At 37.4% G+C, this 12,006-nt stretch overlaps 1 long non-coding RNA gene and 1 other non-coding gene across 2 annotated transcripts; one reads left to right on the top strand and one right to left on the bottom strand.

Annotated features, from left to right (window-relative positions):
• Positions 1 to 518: 518 nt before the first annotated feature.
• On the bottom strand, positions 519 to 625 carry LOC121207442 (small nucleolar RNA R71). Its single transcript, XR_005902532.1, has one exon. It is a non-coding gene; the product is annotated as a small nucleolar RNA R71 (small nucleolar RNA).
• A 5,102-nt stretch (positions 626 to 5,727) lies between these two features.
• Positions 5,728 to 7,457, top strand: LOC107890241 (uncharacterized). Its single transcript, XR_001681893.2, has 3 exons — positions 5,728 to 5,887; positions 6,576 to 6,661; positions 7,412 to 7,457. It is a non-coding gene; the product is annotated as an uncharacterized lncRNA (long non-coding RNA).
• The last annotated feature ends 4,549 nt before the right edge of the window (positions 7,458 to 12,006 follow it).

Below are 12,006 nucleotides of genomic sequence, written 5' to 3'. Positions count from 1 at the left end.
GAAACCAAAGAGAAATAAGGCGAAGCTTAAGATACACAGAGGAAGAGCAAGATGATGATATTCAAACCACAACCGAGGAGATGGCTAGAAATCAAGAAAATCTGCTACCTCTTGCGATTGCTTCTAATCCAGTAAATTAGAATCCTGCTCCACGCACTATGTATGATTATGCTAAACCGAATTTAACAAGAACTGAGTCGAGTATAGTTAGGTCTGCTATTGCTGCAAATAATTTTGAACTAAAACCTAACATAATTCAAATGATACAGCAATTTGTTCAGTTTGATGGTTTGCAGGATGAGGATCCAAACAATCACTTGGCGAATTTTTTGGAGTTTTGCGACACATTTAAAATCAATGGCATTTTTGACGACGCCATACGCCTTTGGTTGTTTCCCTTTTCATAGAGGAACAAAGATAAACAGTGGTTGAACTTGTTACCACAAGGGTCAATCACTACTTGGGAACAAATGACAGAAAAGTTTTTACTTAAATATTTTCCGCCGACTAAAATAGCTAAGTTGAGGAATGATATCTCTTCTTTTGTGCAGATGAATCTAAAAACACTCTACTATGCATGGGAGAGATACAAGGATCTGTTGAGAAGGTGCCCTCACCATGGGTTACCACTCTGGCTACAGGTTCAAACTTTTCGCAATGGCCTAAATCCTTCAACTAGACAGATGGTTGATACAGCCACTGGTGAGACTATCAATAATAAGAAACCTGAGGATGCTTACGAATTTATTGAAGAAATGTCTTTGAATAACTATCAGTGACAAGTTATGAGGACAAAGCCGACGAAAGTGGCCGGTGTTTTCAACCTCGATGCGGTTACTATGCTATCTAACCAGGTAGAACTCTTGAATAAAAAGATTAACGGTTTGTGTGGTTCTACCCAGGTACATCCAGTTATGAGGTGTGATTCAAATGGAGGAGGAGCACACACGAAATATCAGTCCTTCAACCCCAACACCGAGGAGGAACAAGTCCAATACATGGGTAACAATAATTCTAGATTTCAAAATAACCCATACAGTAATACCTACAATGCAGGTTGGAGGAACCATCCCAATTTCTCGTGGGGTGGTCAAGGAAATCAAAGGCTACAACATCCTCTGACTTTTCAACAACCACCTTACCAACAGGAAAAGAAGCCAAACATTGAGGAGATGCTAACAAATTTATCTTGGTGTCGGAAACCTGCTTCCAAAATATCAAAACAGCACTTAAGAATCAACAGGCGTCGATCCAAGGGCTCGAAAATCAGATAGGCCAACTCCCCAAATTGATTTCTGAATGACCACAAGGTAGCCTGCCGAGCAACACTGAATCTAACCCAAGGGAACAAATCAACGCAATTACCATCCAAGACGAGGTAGGGTTAGTTGAACCTGAACCTGAATCGAGGCAATGAATTATGGTAAGTAAAGGTAAAGGCGAAGTAGACCACAGTGAACAGAAACCGGTAAGTAAAGAGTACAAACCACGAGTGCCATACCCCAATGTGACAAGGAAAGACCGCACAGATAAACAATTTGGTAAATTCCTTAAACTATTAAAGAAATTACACATTAACTTACCGTTTATTGAAGCTCTTTCGTAGATGCCAAACACAGTCAAATTCTTAAAGGAGCTTTTAGCAAATAAACAGAAGTTGGATAAGGCATCGCATCTAGAGTTAAATGCAGTCTGCTCAGCCATTCTACAGAACAAGCTGGCAAACAAATTGAAAGATCTAGGGAGTTTTACGATTCCTTGTTTAATTGGTAGCTTAAGTGTTAAAATGCTTTAGCTGATTTAGCGGCTAGTATTAATGTCATGCCCTACAAAATGTTTAAACAACTAGGTCTTGGGAAACCTAAACAAACTAAGATGAGTATTTAGTTAGCCGATAAAACTATCAGATTTCCTAGAGGTATCATTGAAGATGTACTTGTAAAAGTTGATGAATTTATATTCCCAATCGATTTTGTTGGTCTAGACATAGAAGAGGGTAGTGACGCACCTCTAATTCTAGGAAGACCGTTTTTAGCAACTGCTAGAACCGTTATTGATGTTGGTACAGGTGAACTCACACTTCGTGTGGGTGATGACTCAGTTACTCTTCAAGCTCGTAATTCTATTAATACTAACCATGTGGTGCAACCTTCTTTAAATGAAACACGCTCGAAGAGCGTACATGAGCCTTGTTCAAGTAACAACAAAGAACCCATCTATGAAGAACGAAGGCTGCAAATTGAGGAACTAGATGAATGACAAACACACAAACCAAGGACACACAATAAACCAAAACCATGCCATGATGAGCTCAATATTTCACCAAATCGATTTAAGGTTGGAGACAAAGTACTACTAGATGCAGCAGACCCTCGTATTGCCACTCCTGAACCTAACAGAGCAATCCCTCTTACGGTACTCAGCATTTTTCCATACGGTACAGTCGAGGTAATTCATCCTAAATTTGGCACTTTTAAGGTAAATAGTACCTATCTAAAACCTTATTTTTATGAAATTGATAGTACGAATGAGGAGTGTAAATTCCTTGCACCACCATGACCATGCAAAAGGAAGGTAAGTCGAGCTTAGACTCTAAATAATCGCTTCTTGGGAGGCAACCCGAGCACTAACAGTATTGATTTCTTTAAAATTTTAGTTTTTAACATATAATCCCTAATTGAGTCCTTGAAACACAAGTTTTCTAATCCACACGGCCAGGCACATGGGCGTGCCTTAAGCCGTGCTCACACCATGGGCGGAGACACTGCCGTGCGATACGGTCGTGTGAAAACAGGGCAAAAATTTTCCCCAACATGAGATACGATAAGTTGCCACAGTTGTATGAAGTGGCCGTGAGTGAGTCTGTCAAAACAACACGGGCGTGCAACACACTAGTGTCTAGAAACTGTGGTTGAAACTGAGAATTTAGTACGGGCGTCCGTGCTCAAGACTGATAAAACAACACGGGCGTGCACCTATACACACAGGCATGGGAGAAGTGAACGAAGTAGGACATGGCCGTGCGAAACGGCCGTGTGCACCAACACACCCAAAGGACACTGGCGTGGGACGAATTTCAAACGCGCTCAAATTTGAAAATCAAGATAAACACAGGCTGAAATAAGGGCACACGACGTACCCCACGACCGTGTGCCCCAAAATCTATATAAACCCCTCACTATTCATCATCCCCTTCCCCAAAATCCCTAACCCTAGCCGCCGCAACTCTTGCCCACGCCTTTCTACCACACCCGTGCTCCGACCACAACACCACCATCGACGACCCAAGCTCCTCTATCTACCAAGCTCTTGCGTTTGTTCATTCTTTTCTCTTCATTTCGTTTACTAATTTGATTTTTCTTGTTTTATTTTGACTATTAATTTTCATAGTTCTAATAATAGCAATGCTTATACCCTTTGTTTCTTGCTAATCTAGTTAATGGATTATGGTACATTCATTCTTGTATTGCCATGGACTTTAATCTATTTCACATATTATCATTCCTATATGCATCCATTCACTGGGCATTATTCTTGTATTTCTATTCGTAGTAATGACTTAAAATATCTGATTGGATTATCTTTCAGGATAATTGTTTTTTTTAGTACATGAATTCTATGAAGTATCTCCATTTAGTTCTAATGTATTGCATATTTGTCCAATTCTATTGCTGGGGAGTAATTTTATTTCATCTTACCATTGCAGATATCATGTCAAATCGTGGTAAGAAAACTAACGTCCCCGCCTCAAAGAAGAAGAAGGGAGCAGCGTCATCCCCGGGTCCTACAACGGAGATTAGGCACCCTTTTATTTAGTTTCCCTTAGGACCCCAGGAAGAACTCTTTCAAATACTACAAACTGATCCCAAGGTGTGGGCCGCTGCATTAACTGGGCAGCACTTGAACAAGTCCAACTAGCTGACGCTGTCAGAGCCCTTTTGTCGACTGATCCATGGGAGCTCTTCTTTGGGATCATTGAGTCGACGTACCTCGACCTCACAGTGGAACTTTGTTTGACCTTTCACTTCTAAACTGTTATGACAGAGTTTGATAATCCAGGAACAGTCCAATTCCGCCTCAGTGGTTTGGTTCGCCAGTTGAGTGTACCTGAGTTTGGAATCGCACTGGGACTGTACACGGAGGAGTTCATGGACGACAACGAACTCGACACCCTCCATTGCCATATCCACTATTCTCCTTCGAAGTGTTGGAGTGCTTTAGTCCCTAACTCGGCAACCTATGATCCTAGCCGCTCTAAAGCATCAGCCTTCGCCCGATCCCCGCGGTACCTATACGCCATCTTGGCCCACACTCTGTGTGACAACCCTAATTTGACCTTAGTCGAAAAGTGGTTTCGGGACCACAAAATCGAGTCATAAAAATAATTAACCGTTATATTCTATGCTTATTGTATGTGTACATGCATGTGTGAAAGTTTCATGCTTTAATTTTGTCATTTGTATGTGAAATTTATTAAATAGGACTTATGTGAGAAAATTTTGAAATGTGATAGGTAAATTTAAAAGTGGCCTATTAATACATGTTACAAAAAGGTTGGGCTTGCATGTCAAATATCCATTTTGTTTATAGTGGCCGGCCATGATGATACTTTTATATTAAAATATGTATTAATTATTAGTTAAATGGCTTTCTGTTTAATAATATAGATGAATAAAATAAAATAATGGATGTTCATCTTCTTTCTTCATTTTGCCGAATTTGAGAAAGAAAATTTTTGAAGAAGAAGCCAAGGCATTCGGCCATGGTTATCTCCATTTAAAGGTATGTAATGTAAATTTTCTTTGAAATTGATTGTGAAATTAAATTGATAAATACATAGCATAGCTAACCCATGGTCTAAATTTATGAATCAATGAACAAGTGTCCATTCGGCAAGTGCTAAAAATTGGGTTATTTTGATAAGTTTTTGGGAAGATGTTAGTTATGTTTAATGTGTTAAGTTGCTTGTTATTTTAGCTTAAAAGTTAAGGCTAGTATTTGGTTTATACAGTATGCCGAATTTGGATTTTGGGAGAAAAATAGGTAATCGGTCATGCTAGATTTTTTATGAAAAATTATTTTAATGCTTTATATGTTTTATAAATGAGCTTGTAAGTGATTTTGAAGATTTGTAAAATTTTGGATGAGAAGTGCCGAATGAAATTTTTGGGTGTGACTTAAGGGATAAAAATATGGTGGCTTGAGTTTAGTAATAACTAGCCATATGTGATGATATATTGAGCCTTGTATATTCGGTCTTATAGGTATGTACTTATGTAATGATATAATGAATTTGGTATATCCGGTCATATAGGTAAGTATTTATGTGGTGTTCCAATTGAACTTGTAAATTCGGCCACATAGGTATATATATATTTGTAAAGATATGTTTGATCTTGCATATTGTGACAGCCCAAAATTGACCCTAGTCGGGAAGTGGTTTGGGGACCACAAAACCGAGTTACAAGAAAATTTATTTTAATTTTAATTGCATATATTAAGTGTGGTAGTGTATGTGTGGAAATAATAAAGGTTTAAAATTAGCCTTAGGAATGTGGATTTTCATGAAAGGACTTAGTTGAGAAATTTAGAAAAGATGATAGATAAATTGAAAGGATTAAATAATAACAAGGTGAGAAAGTATGGATTTGCATGTCAAAATGCCCTTAATTCATGAAGTGGCCGGCCATGTGATGATGGCCCTCCATTAAGTCAAGTTAAATACAATTTTATAATGGTAAATGATAAAATAATCTAAATAGAAACATAAATTAATAAGAAATGGAAGGTGGGAGAGTGTCATCTTCTCCTTGCAAAACCGAACATAAAGGAAGAAGGAAAGAAAAATGGTTAAAAAGCATTCGGTCAACTTAAGGGATTAATCAAGGTAAGATTGCATGTTATTTTTCATTAAATTTTGTTAAATTTAGTTAATAGACAAATCCATATTATAACCCATAGGGTGATTTCTCTATTTGGTGAAAAAAAAATGGGCATTCGGATGTGATCGTTAGATGTTAAGAGGATAGTGTTTGATGCTTTGGAATGGAATATTAGAAAGATGAGTAATGAAATAGCTAATAGATATATGAACCTTGGTATGATATTATGGATAGATGTGGAGTTTTTGGTAGTAGAAACATTCGGCCAAATTATTATGTGGAGGAACTATGTGCTCAAATGAAATGAAAAAAAAAATGATATTGCATCGAAATTGTATATTCGGCATTTAAAATTAAGTACATAGGTGATGTTAGATTGATCTTGCATATTCGGCTATATAGTATGCACATTGGTGAAATTTCTTTGATTCTATACAATCGACCAAATGAGGAGGTTGGTTTACAAAGTTGAGTTTGATTCATAATTATGTATATTTGAATGTAATCATATTTGGCATATTATTATTTTGGAAGGGATAATACATTTGGCTTTGAGATATAATATGAACATTAGTTGAGACTTGGATGTCTTGAACAAGGATGATTGTAAAAAAAAATGGAATTATTAAATTTATATATATATAGGTATCTTGCAAGGTAAATTAAATTACTAAACTTATTTATTTAATCAAGCTCAAGAATCCAAAGGAGGGGAATCAAGCAAAGGCAAAGCAAAGAATATTGAGTAGTTGATTGGGAATCACTTCATCCGACCTAAGGTAAGTCATTAAGCATATATTTTGTATCAATTTAAATGGTTATAACGTCTATGTAATGATGCTGAATGGAACGATAAATATATATATTTATACATGTATGCATGGGGTGATGAAAGTATTGAATAAAAAGAAAAGAGGTGAGATGAATTGAGTTGTTGGTTTAGGCACTAAGTGTGTGGGTGTAAACATTTATGATCATGAGATTGGCACTAAGTGTGCGGGTTTAAATTGTACAGCACTAAGTGTGCGAGTTTACAGTACATGGCACTAAGTGTGCGCGGTTGATTATTAAGCACTATGTGTGCGAACCCAATATATATTTTCCATAAATTATTTACACGAAGGGTGCGGCTTTACCGAGTCAATTTTGGACAGCGGAAAAGGTAAGTACCTTGAGTTCATGGCTAATAGGCGCTATGTTTATATTTGGAGTTGAGCTTGGTAAGTTTTGAACCTATGTGACGATTATAGTTGAAGTCACGTACATAAGGTTCATTGTGGAATAGGTGAAAGTTCGTTTAATTGTATGATTATAACGAAAATAAAATGATGTATGAAAGGTCAATGTAGGACTTGGTATGAGATTGAACCATAGGGTTTAAGGAACTATGGTATAGTTTGGTATGGATGGAGTACTTAACCTCATTTCATTGTTTCCTGTTGTGATAATTTTATTAATGGATGGTTGTGGAATGCTTATGGCTTACTGAGTTATATACTCATTCGGTGTTTGCTTGTCACCTATTCTAGGTTTCTTGGACTCGTCTCTTTTTGCGTGATCGTGCCGTCGTCGAAGTCATCACACCGGCTAGCAACCTTTGGTACTTTCTTCTTAGTTGGTCTAGGAGAACATTTCGGCATGTATAGGCTATTATGTTATGTTTGAACTTTGGTATGTAAACTTTTAGCCATGCGAAAATGGCATAAATGTTCGGTTGGATTTGGTTTTATAACGTTAGGTCGTAAGTCTTGGTAATACGATCTTTATGTCATGGTTGATTATTTTTTGTGTTAAAATTTATGTTATGGCAAAAGTGTAGTAGGGGGGGGGGATGTTTGACAATGATTAGCCTTTGGTATGGCTAGTCATGATTATAATTTTGTGATATGTATGATGAATTACTAGTTAGATCAATAAGAAATCACTAAATGGACATAGTTGCTTCAGTAACAGATGCTGGCAGCAGCAGTGACGTGGGATTGAAAAATTACAACAATTAGTAGGAATGGAATTAAATAGTGGATAAATTATGTAATCGAAGCTCGATGAGTCTATTTTTATATAGAAGTAACGAAACAATCATATGGACAGTATGTTAAGAGATATTCAGGTTCTCGCGAGACAGGGCCAGAACGGTTTCTGGGTTCCCTGTTCCGACTTTGTAAATTTATTATGAATTAACCAGAGATAATTAGGAGCCATGCCATATATGTATAGATTCCTCTTTGAGTCTAGTTTCTATAGAAATAAACGGCATCAGTATTGAAGCTCTGTACAGGGAGATATCCAGGTCGTAATGCACAAAGGTCAGTGTAGTTGACCCCAGTAACATGGGAGACTTTGACTAATAAACTGTACTAATTGGCCAGACCAAAAATTCTAGAAAAAAATATGTAGATGGGCATATGAGTCTAGTTTCAGGGAAAATTCACAGAACTGGATTTCGGGTCCCAGAGCTCAAGATATGATTTTTAAAGTGACTAGTACGCAGATTGGCAGCTTGTCTGGAAAAATTTTTAATAAGTGGTTTGAAGTCTGTTAACACCTCGTGTTCGACTCCGGCGACGGTCTCAGGTTTGGGGTGTCACACATATTCTGCTAAATAAGTGATGATGGTATATGAAGTCAAATGTGGTTTTGTAAGCTTGTATAGATGTGTGAAAGTATATTTTAATTTATAATGATATTTGGCTTTGGAAGTGGTATGGAAACTTACAAAATGCTAATCTTATAAGTATTCAGCCAAAATGGTAGATATGATAACCATGTGTGGTTATGGAATTGTTAAGTTAAAATTTATTATACATTGATTTAGTAAATTAGTTTATGAAATTCGTAAATTAGTTAATGAAATTAGAATATGCAAGGTAATAAGTTAGTAAAATGTTCCTTGATAGTTTTAATCTATCATATGGGGATAAATGTAGTTGTTGATTGTAGCCTAGTAATATGTTCGATTGTGCATGAGTAGGGCATATGTATGATGTTTAAATAGCTAGTTAGTAAAGTCATTTGTACCTTAAATATATGATATACATGTATTAAATTAAATTGCTTAATTGATAAGTAATTGAATAAATCTATTTGTTTTAAATCAAGCTCAAGAGCAAAAAGGGTCGAAATCAGATAGGGGAAAAGAGAAAGCAATCGAGTAGTCTATCCGTAACTGTTCAAATATATCCAAGGTAAGTTTTGAGTAGTCTCCTTTATTATATAATTGATGATGCCTCTATACGAGTATATTAGGTGAATTGCGATCTTTTGGTTTGTACTTAAATTAGGTTGTGAGATAAATAATTCATGTATATGACTTATAGTCTAATGGTCACTTTGGGTTTAAGCTTGAATGGTGAAATAAATATGTGATATTATGTATGACTCTTGATCCGAATAGTGAATGATGATATGCATATTTAGCTTATATCCGAATGTAGCAAATGACTACTAAAGTGATAAGTCGAATGGCATGTGTTCAAATATGACTAAGAATGCATGATATTTGGAAACATATCCGGGCTTGAGGTCCGTAGGCTACGTGCTGGAAACATATCCGGACTTGAGGTCCGCAGGCTACGTGCTAGAATATATCTGGGCCTAAAGTCCCGCAGGCTTTGTGCTAGTAACTGGATTCGGGTTTTAAAACCTAGCAGGCTTAACGCTGGTGATTCGAGTAAGATTATGAATTCGAATATTCGAGGAAACCACTATTGATTATGTATGATACATTAAGATGGCCAGGTACGTATTATGTTCTCATATGTAAATTGATTTTTAAAGCGAATTATTATTATCAAAGAATGATATATATATGAATATATATGTGTGGATGATTACCGTATCTACGAATAAGAGAATGGCCTATTCGGTCGACGACCATCGTTATATGAAAGTATATGCCTAAATTTAATTGTATGAGCCAAATAGTATAGTGAAAAATGTGCTGGAAATGTCTTGAATATTCATATATATATTCGGCCAATAGGTCTTATAACTAGTGTACTTATGTATAATTGGCCAAATGATTTACAATTTGAATTCGAATTTTGTGATACTTAATGTTCGATTTTAATGACAAGTTTTTTTTCTTTAATTGTTTGAAATGCTTAAAACTTACTAAGCATAGAAATGTTTACTCTGTTGCCTTTAATTCTCTGTTTTATAGATCTCGTTCGTTAGCTAGGGTCTCGGGGATCTCAAAGTCGAAGTCGTCCACACTATCTAAGCCTATTCGGTACTCTAGTAGTTAAACTTTGATAATGGCATGTATAGGCTTGACTTTTTGTTGTTAAATATATATCTTTTTGATGTTGTCTATATGTATAGCTATGCGAAAATGGCTTGTTAAGTTACTATATGTATTCCACATAGTTAAAGTGAATGTGTGGTTGATATTCGATTAATGTTTTCAATGTTTGAGGTGAATCGAACTTAAGAATGAATCAATATACCCATTACCTGGAGATGACTCTTTTATAGGTGTGCCAACGGAAGTTATTCAAATAAAGTTAACTGGAATTTCATGCTTGTATGGTAATACTCTTTAACCCTCCGGCGACGGGTACGGGTTTGGGGTGTTACACTCTGACAGGATGGCCAGAGAGCACCAGCGTCTTCAACACTCACGACGCCTGCTTCTTGTGGAGCATGGCGAACGGGCACGTCTTCGACCTTGCCTATTTCATTTCCCTCACCATTTGCCATCAGACGGAGCGGCATAGGAGAGGATTCATCTCCATTGGCCCCTATGTGACTATAATGGCACGGTGCTTTGGCTCTTCAACATAGTAGCACAATCATCCTCCCTCACCCTCATCGGCCAGATGTCCCTAGGTTTAGTCGATTCTAGGACTAACGTAGCGTGTATGAGTCTAGCTATACATGCCATATGGTGTTAAATGATAGTGTGACGATTTCTGATAGTTAAAAATGTGTTTTCGTATAGTAATGGATCCCGATCCCAATCGAATAGTAGCTGATAATGTTGAGAGTGTAGCGCCTGCTCCCGCGCATAGGACAACGCCGATGGACTCTCAACCTATTGTGAGCAATCAAAACGATGAGGCTAGACAGGCTTTTTATAGTGTGATGAATGATTGGTTCAACCAATACATTCGAACTACTACGGCTGCTCCACAACCCCTACTCCCGAATAATACGCCCCCTACACCCATGATGCCTCCGGTAATGGATCAGATGAGGTTGAATAAGCCCCCGATTGACAGAATTTGAAAGCACGGGGCTACTAAATTTAAAGCTACAGACAGTGATGATACCGAGCAAGCTGAATTTTGGTTGGACAACACTATTCGGGTACTTGATGAACTATCTTGCACACCCGATGAATGCCTAAAATGTGCTATATCCTTGCTACATGATACTGCCTATTATTGGTGGAATACATTGGTTTCTATTGTACCCAGAGAGTGGGTGACGTGGGAGTTCTTCCAAACTGAATTCTGAAAAAAGTATATCGTTAGAGGTTCATCGATCAGAAACAAAAAGAATTTCTTGAACTTAAACAAGGTTCCATGTCAGTTACCGATTATGAATGCAAGTTCGTCAGAATTAGTAGATATGCTCGGGAATGTGTATCGTCTTAGGCTATTATGTGGAAACGCTTCGAGGACGGGCTAAATGAAGATATTAAAATGTTTGTTGGCATTCTCGAAATCAGAGAGTTCGTAGTACTTGTTGAGCGAGCTTGCAAAGCCGAGGAGCTTTGTAAAGAAAAAAGGAAAGCTGATGTTGGAGCTAGAGAGTTTCGTAAAAGATCTTCGGGAAAGCCTTTTCAGCAATCATTGAAGAAATTTCGAGATGATTCGGGCAGATCTAAGAACACTTCGGGCTTTTCCAGACGAGACCGTGATCGATCTCCTATGAGTACACAGGCCACTTCAGTTGCCAGTGTTGGAAATGATCGTTGGGATAGGACCGAGTGTAAGTTTTGTGGAAAATGGCATTCAGGGAGTTGTAGATTTCATGATCGCTCCTGTTATAGATGTGGATCATCCGACCACTTCATCAAAGACTGCCCGAGATTGTCAGAGCAAAATGTGAATCAGAGTGGGAGACCGAGTACTACTACAGTTTGAGGTAGACCACCTAGGAATACAGGGAATGCTAG

This window comes from Gossypium hirsutum, chromosome A09 (genome assembly GCF_007990345.1).
Source record: "Gossypium hirsutum isolate 1008001.06 chromosome A09, Gossypium_hirsutum_v2.1, whole genome shotgun sequence".
Classification (NCBI taxonomy): Eukaryota; Viridiplantae; Streptophyta; class Magnoliopsida; order Malvales; family Malvaceae; genus Gossypium; species Gossypium hirsutum.
The sequence above is the reverse complement of the archived record's forward strand: the minus strand, read 5'-3'. Positions and strand labels throughout refer to the sequence as shown.